Genomic DNA, 9,066 nt, shown 5'->3' with positions numbered 1-9,066 from the left:
GGGGGGGGGGGAAGTGTTGAGAAAGAAGGAGTATTGGTAAAGGGACAAAGAAAGGGATATTTTACTTTATCTCTGCACATGTAGCTATGAAGTCCTAATAACAGAGCAGTGGGAACTGGGAATATGACCTGGCTGTGACATGAGTGGTCCAAAGAAAGTAAGAAACAAAAAAAGAAATTGTGCAAACTGCAGTTACAATATAAATGCAGTGAATGGATAGGACAATAACAGATGTTCTAAGATTTATTTCACTTTGCTTGTAAGATGGAAGTACACCCTACTCAAAGAGAATTGTTTATGTCTATACGAATCCAGTACCTTACTGCAACCTGCACCTCACACTTCTGTGAGCCTTTATGACACCAGCATGCCCTTATTTTCTTTCTTCCCTAGATTGTTCTTCTGCTGTTGCTGAAGTTCTCTGAGTCTTCTGTTCTGTTGTCTCTGGAGTAGTGTTGGTGGTCTGTGCAGTAAAGGGTTTTTCCTGCCTTTCTACTGTAGAGGTGAAGCTTTAATGAGCCTATCAGTTGCTCATTTCAAACAGCCCTCACTTCTAATGTGTTCATTTACTGCTTCTGACTTTTGGGGGGCATACTGTTGCCTTTTAGAGACTATTTCTTAAGGTATATCTCTTCCAAACCAACCTTCCAGTTCTTTTTCAGGTTTCTTCTTTGAGGTATGTGGTCAAGGCAGAGAAAGGAAACAGTAAGACTGTCATTTGCAGTACTGTGCTGGCCAGTGGCAAACAGTGAAACTTCAGTTTTGCTCTCTTCAGCACAAGTTCTTTGATACCTGGGGAGATCTATAGCCAAGGAAAACTGTAGCAGGTAACATTTTGTAACTTACCACATTTCTTTCCAACAAACAAAACAGCAAAAGCTTCAAAAACTATTCCTTGGTGTCCTGAATAAAATGCTGATGATATTAGCTCTTTCTATCTGTCTTTATCAGTCTTTTATTCCCCAAGCACATACAAAAAAGTTTCATGGTGTTTCTGTTAGCCGGGAAACTTTTTGTCAGTAGAACAAGACAGGTGGTGTGAATGGGAAATCAGATTTGAGGCTACAGTCTTTCATTTCTGACATTTTGTAAGGAAAAAAGTCCCTTTGGCTAAGTTTTTACAGCTTCGTGTATGACATTTTGTCATTAAGTTTGACTTGAGATTGGGTGCTATTTCTACCAGGAAAATAAAGAGAGAAATATGTCAAAGAAGCGTACATGGGAGCATGTCTCTGTTCTAAGGGATGTTTAAATGCTCTTCCTGTCAATGCTGAAGACTGAAACCCACAGAATCACAACAAACTGTAGAGATTACTATCATTTTTTAAAATAAGCATTGTACCATATACTGTTGGAAGCTTTTTATTCTAGCTACATTTTTCAGATAAAACACTCTATGAATGAAGATCAACAGAAGACTAAAAGTAATAATAAAAAAGTAACATAAAACCCCATCTGTTCTTCAAATTAAATGTAATTTTTTTTTTCTGTTAAGCAGCACAAATATGTTAAAAAAGGCCTGATAAATGAATTCTAGTGAACTAGATTTAAACAGTCAAGGTAATAAGGAAAAGTGTGACCACTCAAAGGGTTGCTATGGAGGAACTGGACCAGATTTTGCAGCTCCTCTTGGATCATAAGAGCCAAAGAAACATAAAAGATTGTGCTGTGCTTATTATATTGCTCTCAAAGTCTGGCGGGCTAACGTCAGGTGGCCTCACTTATCCTAAGAATAAATAAGGTACAACAGAAAGCTGACAAAAGTTTTTTAAATGTTCACCTGCACCATAAAGCAAGACTATTCTTTACACTTACCAATGACTAGGTAAATATATAGATTTTTCATAGGCTAGTAGGAATACAAATGAGATCTTGGTGTGATGAACATGGTTTTAGTTTTACCTCAAAGGATTACACAGTTCAATACACACATACCAAAAAATAAGTTTGTGCATTTCCCCAATGTCTGGATCTTGAGAACTGCTACTTGTCAAGTTCTACTTGTGAAAGACTGAATGGTAGTCTCATCTTTCAGAACTGAGACAGCCGGAATTGTTTCTGTGTATGGTAGCCCGGTGGTCAATATACTCACTGTCTATGGGAGATTCACTTTCAGTTCCCTCATTCTCCTGAAGAGATCTGAATCTCTGGAAAAAATATTTACTTGACCATTTTAGCCATCAGGCTGGATAGAAGGTGCACTGGGATAAGTGGGTGGATGATGCTTATGGCATGTTTTCATTCTCGCCTGAAGTAATGATACACATCATTTTGCATGTATGGCTAATACACTGTCATTGGGAGAAAAATGATGAGTGGGATTCAGTCATTGGAGGTTCATGCTTGTTCCTGAGAAATTCCCTGCATTCGATATACTCCATGCAGTGTCTTATTTTGGGAATAAGGATTGATAATTATGGGTAAAAAAAAAGAGTAAATTAAAGTAATTTCTTCTATCTCATCCGTCTATCCTCTTTCTCTGTTTGATTATCAAAACCCCCAAACTATATCTGTACATAATTACGTTGATATTTGTAATCATCCTTTGATGTTATCGGGCATATTATGAAAACAATTAATGAGATGTTACAGTTTGTATAATATGGGTATTAAATAATACAGTTTGTATTTAGGGCATGAAGGCCTTAAAACACAGTTGAAGAAGACTGTGTGTTTGTGTATAAACATCAAGCCTGTTCAACCTCTGAGCATTGCCTTAATAAGTTTAATGCATAACTTTAAATTTTACTTTTAATTATATATATATTATTCAGGGACATTTGGTAACCAAGATAAGTCCTTGGAGTAGAGGCATGGGGAAAGGTATCAGACAGAAACAGTACCAATGCACAGATGGCTGTGTCACTTGGCCTTCAGCTTTAAACCTAATAGGCCACCTGAGGCAAGATGACACACATCCTGTCATATTGCGTGGCTTAATTGCAAGAAGCGTTATCACAAAGAAACATGGATTTTCAGCATGAGCCAGTGATTATACTGAGATTAGCAATTTCCATGGGCATGGCCAGTGCTATTGAAATAAGGAGTTCTGTGTGGCTATTTACTAAGTCAGAGAGAAAGGATTGTCTTTTGTTTGGTGAGGTCTTTTATAAAGGGAGTTTATGGTAATAAAATGCATGGTGAATATATATAAATTGAGTCCCTCACCAAGTCTCAGGTGTCAGACACTGTAAATTTAGATTTATGTTCCTTTTATCTGTTAGCATAAGCAATTCATTTCTTCAGATTCAGAAATTTTCTGGCAGCAGTACTTATATACCTTACAATTTTCCTTTCAACATACAACTGAAAATGAAACCATGTTACGAGCAAAAAAAATAAATGCAGAACTCTTTTGATCTTTAGAAGAAATAATTTTGATTACTTAAGTATAAACAACATGTATTATTTTTGTCAATCTAAACAATCAACATGTACTTTGATTTCTGTTAAAAGTTACTGAAAATATACATGAAAAATCCATTGTTCTCTAGACATGGGTCTTCTGTCCTCAATGTTTGATTTTTAGTGTGACATTTGGAGATAAGAGATAGCAGTCATTGAAAAATGTGTTTAATTTAAATGATTCCTAATGTGAAATTGATTTTTTTGTAGAAAATTCAACCAAGCTACAGACAGTATGCTATAAACATAACTCTTAACAGATCTAACAAGCTAAAACTTTTTTGTTGGCATTTGTTATCAGATGTTTGTCTGGTTTTGTACTAAAATTGTGCCTGTGAGTACTGTTCCATTATCTTTTATACTGAGAAATGAAGAGTGCTATTTTCTTGTACCCAAGATATGAAACTGATCACTTCATCACTCCAGGATTGCCAATAAAGTTTTATGAATGAACTGTTACTGGAACAGCTTTCTGCATATAATGCTGCAGAGGTGTCCTTCACTGCTGCAGATGCTGCTGCTCTTTGGATAATACTTAGATATCTATGAATATCTAAAGCTGCAACTCTCATATATATTTTCAGTCAAGCTCTGAATGTATTTACATAGCCTAAGCTGATGTGAGAGGGTGCCCTTCCTAACTTAAAAAGTTCTGATACAAGCCCTACATTGGTGGAAAACTGGTTCTGATACTTCACTGCATAGTCATCACTTTGGAGACTGGCCATTTTTTTTCAGTGAAAGGCTCTGTAGCTTCAGAAGGTATCATAAAAATAGTGTAACGATTTAATAAGACATTAGTAGATCAGTAACAATCCCTGTGTATCAGAATTGTCTTTAACTAAGGAACAGCTTGAACCAATATGTGAACATGTCTAGGCTCTCTAAAATGTATCCAGTACTTCCTTTCCTTTGATATAAACTGCAGGATAATTTTCTGAAAACACTTACTAAATATTCAGTTGGAAAGGACAATACCCAAAGGTGAAATATAAATTTCTCTTTGATTCTAAGTTTAAATCCTTATGTATACAAGTTGGCTCCATTTTACAAAGATTCCCTAAATGCAAATATGAAACCATACTGATTTCCACAATTAAGATTTCTGTCATATCCACCAGGGAAGCAATGTCAGTCTAATAATATTTTTTTGACTTTTGGACATTAGAAACATGAGAGTCATATACATCTGGAGGAGTATTTCTGGAATAACAGATAAGGATTGCTGTAGAAAAAAAAAAAAACCTGCAGTGCAAACCTCCCCACCTTTGTGCTTCTTTAATCTACAGCATATTCCTGCATCTGCTTCAATAGAAAAAGGTACATTAACCCTGTCACCACTCTGGAAGGATTCCCAGAGACAGAGAGAGAAATAACACATATAAATAAAGCTATGCTAAAGGAAGACAGAAGTTTACCTGTTCATAATATCGGAAGGTATTTATATTACAGAGCATCCTTACAAAATCAAATGATAAAATGCTGCCCCCACTGAAGCCACTGAAACAATGCCTTTCAACTAGTGATTCAGGACCTGTCCAGTGAATCTTGGATCTGCTGCTGCAAAAGGCAACTTCATGTTAAAGGAATAACTAATGCCAGTCTGCTTCAGGCCAGGACTGTATACCTTGTGTTGACAAAACGATATGCCAATTTAGAAATTCTCACTCACAGTTGAATAATATCATATTATAATCTGATTTCAATGATCTATTAAAAGTTTAACAAATCCTGGTGTGAAAAGTATTCCTTTTTACTATGTCCCATTCAGGTAGAAAAATAATCATACAATCTCTTTCTCCAAATCAAAGAAAGATAACGAGGGCTATGTCTCGTTAGACAAAATTTTATGACCGTACAACAGCATTAGCTACTCTGCTGAAAAAAGTTTAGTGATATGCCAAACTGACATAAGCTGATTTTGTCTGACTGCCTTAGTAACACATACCGATTGTGTCTAAGATTTTCCATCATTTTAACCAGGAAAAAAATATAGATTTCTGTCAATAAACTCTGATTCTTTCCCTGATAAAGTGTCCTCAATAGCCAAGGATTTTGAATGTTGAAATGACAAAGGAGAGGAAAAAAAAACCCAAACCTCAAACAAACAAAAATGGATCTTGCTTGTTTGTAGTCAGAGCATTGTATTATATATTAATATAATATATTAATATTATAGAAGTTTAAGCATATAAAATAAAGTAAATCCAACTGGAAAAGTGAAATCTAGACAAGATTGTTGAATATCTGTTTGACTTCATTAAAACTGACAGGTCATATTTGTTCTTACAAGCAATCATCTGCTACGTTTGGTAGCACTATTTCAGGAGTTTGGCACATTCTCCTTTGTGAACACTATTTTTACAGACATAATAATTCTCCCAAAGACCAGTAAACATTATCACAGTAAATAGTGAACAAACAAATATGAAAATAGGTAAAATATTTTTCAATTTCATCATTTTACTTTCTAAAAGAATCTGCTACACTTGAAGTTCTTTCAGTTTTGCAACATCTGACCAGTGCATGAGAAAGCCATTCAGAAGTATGTTAAACATGGTGCAGGTCCAGCAACCCCTGTCCTTTGCATCAGAGGTGTGAGGAGAGAAGGTAGGAAACCTAGGGACCTTCTCAGTGTGGAACATCAGCTCTCTGACCCTGACACAGCTAATCTAGAGTCAGGGAGCAGCAGGGTTTGGGGAGTTGGGAGTATTGGTGGCAGGGCAGTGCCCTCACCCACACGGGATGCACCTCCAAGGTACCCCAGCAAGAAAAGCAGAGCAGGTCTGGCTCTGCCAGGGTCAGGCACAGTCCAGACCTCCAGGCAGGTCCCAGGCCAGGTCAGCCTGGGAAGTCAGGAAGGGAAGTCAGTCAGGAAACCAAGAAGGGGCCAAAGGCAAGGACCTGAGCAGTTCCCAAGAAAGGTGGAGATGCCCCAGAAGACCTTCTGACAGCTCTTTCTCACAATGTAGCTGTTTCCACAGCAGGCTGAACCAGGGTCCCAGCTGCACCATGACAGAGCTGACCTTCCGCACCAGCTGTCAGCCCCCTGGAAGGTGGCAAGGATGCAGAGCTTGCTGGTGCCCTCAGCATCTGGACACAACCTGGCACATCTGGACCTGTGTGCAGTCATGAGAAAAGGAGCAGCTTTGTAGTAACAGGAAGACTGCTGACAATGTGAGAATTTGAACATGAGCCAGCAATGTACACTTGCCATAAACAAGGCTAATGGTAGACTGGACTGCATTAGACAGTCATTAGACAGAAGTATTGCCAGAAGGTCGAGGGAAGTCATCCTTCCCCTCTGCTCAGCACTGCTTAGGCCACACGTGGAGTGCTGTGTCCAATTCTGGTCTCTAGTACAAGAGAGATATGGACATCCTGAGGAGAGTCCAATAATGGGCCACAAAGATGATGAAGAGACTGGAGAAGCTTTCCTACGAGGAAATGCTGAGACATGTATGACTTTTTAACCTGGAGAAGAAAAGGCTCAGGGGGAATCTTATTATTAGATAACGAGTACATAAAAGCTATATATATTTCTATAAATATATATTATATATATTATATTAAGTATATAAATACCTGAAGGGAGGATGCAAAGACAATGAAGCAAGACTCTTTTTGGTGGTATCCACTGACAGGTTGAGAGGCAATGGACACAAATTGAAACACAGTGTTTTCTCTCTGAACATCAGGAAACACTTTGCGAAGGTGATGGAGCACTGGCACAGGTTGCCCACAGAGGTTGTGGCGACATTCATAAGCCATCTCGATATGGTCCTGGGCTCCAGAAGGCCCTGCCTGAGCAGGAGGGGTAGACCAGATGACCTCCAGATGTTCCTTCCCACTTCAGCCACTCTGTGATTCTGTGATTTCGTGACTCCCCCTTCTCTAGGATGAGGACAGCCAACTGGACTGGCTGCAGCAGTATTGTTAAGGCTGTACACACACACTGCACCCTCAGCCCACCTCCTTCCTCTGGGTGGGCTGAGGTACTGTGTTTGCGTCCTGCCTGAGAACTGCTCCCTTCCTCTCCCCAAAGCACAGGACAATTTGAGTTACCATCTTAATGACATAAGGAATGAGAAGAGTGAGAAGTGCTCCTATATCCCACTAAGTAAGACATACTTGTGAAAAGTGTCGGTTTCAATGTTTTGGGGTTGGGACAGACAGTGAATGCAGGCTCCTATTCATCGGGATTTGCTTACTTGACTATAGTAGCTAATTAATGTATAAAATAAGGAAGAAGACAGTAGGGTAGGAGGGCTTGTCTTTTTCACCTCAGGCTGTGATTTAAAATTAAGTGGTAGGTCTCACTATATTTTGAAGTGAGACTGAACCTGCCACTGAGATTTGGGCATGCTCCCAAAATACTCCAGTGGTTCAAGCACCTACTTATCATTGAACTCACCTGTATTGAAAAAGAGGAACTTGTGCAGAAGACACTTAGGGATCTAAAACACTAACTGCAGCTTATATGGAACTGAGGTTCCTTCATAAGTTAGCTGATTTCAAGCTCATGACTTTAGATTCATAGTACCTGCCTATGTTTAATTTATTTATGTTCTTAAGTCTTCTTCTTTTTTAGTTTTAATATATCATCATACTTTTATCATTTTAAGTGGTTACTTTCTTTTTTTGTTAATCATTCATCAGTGTCTATTTCCAGTCTGCTGCCTTGCAGTTAACTAGATAATTTTCTAAGTAAGTGTCTGAGTGAGTGAAAATTTAAAATGTAGTGCAGATCATTAAGAGGGTACCATATTGAAGTGGTACTATATTTAGGATTAATTTGGATGGCTGGCAAAAGTAGATGATTTAGACATCATCTGTTGCTGATGGTCATTTGAGCTATTATTATGCTGCTCTTTGTCACACCGTAATGAAAGTCATCAAGAATGTATTTAAGAGAAGGTTTAAACATACTAAACATCAGGTTTACAGCACTCAGACATTTTCTGAAATAGGTCTAGATCACATTTCTCATTAACTCACCTTGTGTCTGTCTCATGTGACTCTCAATATGTCTGATTCTAATACCATTTAAACTGGTGACTCTCTAGAAGCCAGATGACATTCATTTACTTTTAAAATCCCACCTGCCAGAATAAGCATTTGTCAAAATTTCTTCTCTTTCCTCACTGTAAGGGAGTGACTTGTTCAAAAAAAAAAAAAAAAGGTAAGTACATGCATTTCAAGGGCTGCTATGCACTTATTTTGTCTCCCTATAGAAGACACTTTAGAGAACAGATCAGAGATCTGAGGTCATTTCACCGTATAAAGGTAGGAATTACAGGTGATTTGTAGCAGAGGCAGATGCAGCAAATGAAATGCAACTGTGAAAACAAGATGACCACAGCCAAAAAACTTCATCAATAGCTATTTACTGTACCTTTTTCTTCATTGAGAGAATGTCCCATTTCCGCTGTAGTTGCCCATATGTCTTATTTTTCCCCAAAAAGAACAAATAGTCAGTGGGGATAAGATTAATTACAGTGAAATTTTTCACAAAGAAACTGTGGAAATGAAAATAATGAGTAATAACCTTAATAAAACACTGAACTGCAAAGAAATCACATCACAGACATAGCTATAAATGACCAGTAGTGAATACCATAGCAAGGCCTTCCTATAGTGCCAAATATATATATATATATA

This window comes from Athene cunicularia (genome assembly GCF_003259725.1).
Source record: "Athene cunicularia isolate RWA chromosome 2 unlocalized genomic scaffold, athCun1 chr2_part1, whole genome shotgun sequence".
Classification (NCBI taxonomy): domain Eukaryota; kingdom Metazoa; phylum Chordata; class Aves; order Strigiformes; family Strigidae; genus Athene; species Athene cunicularia.
This window is presented reverse-complemented; position numbering follows the sequence as displayed.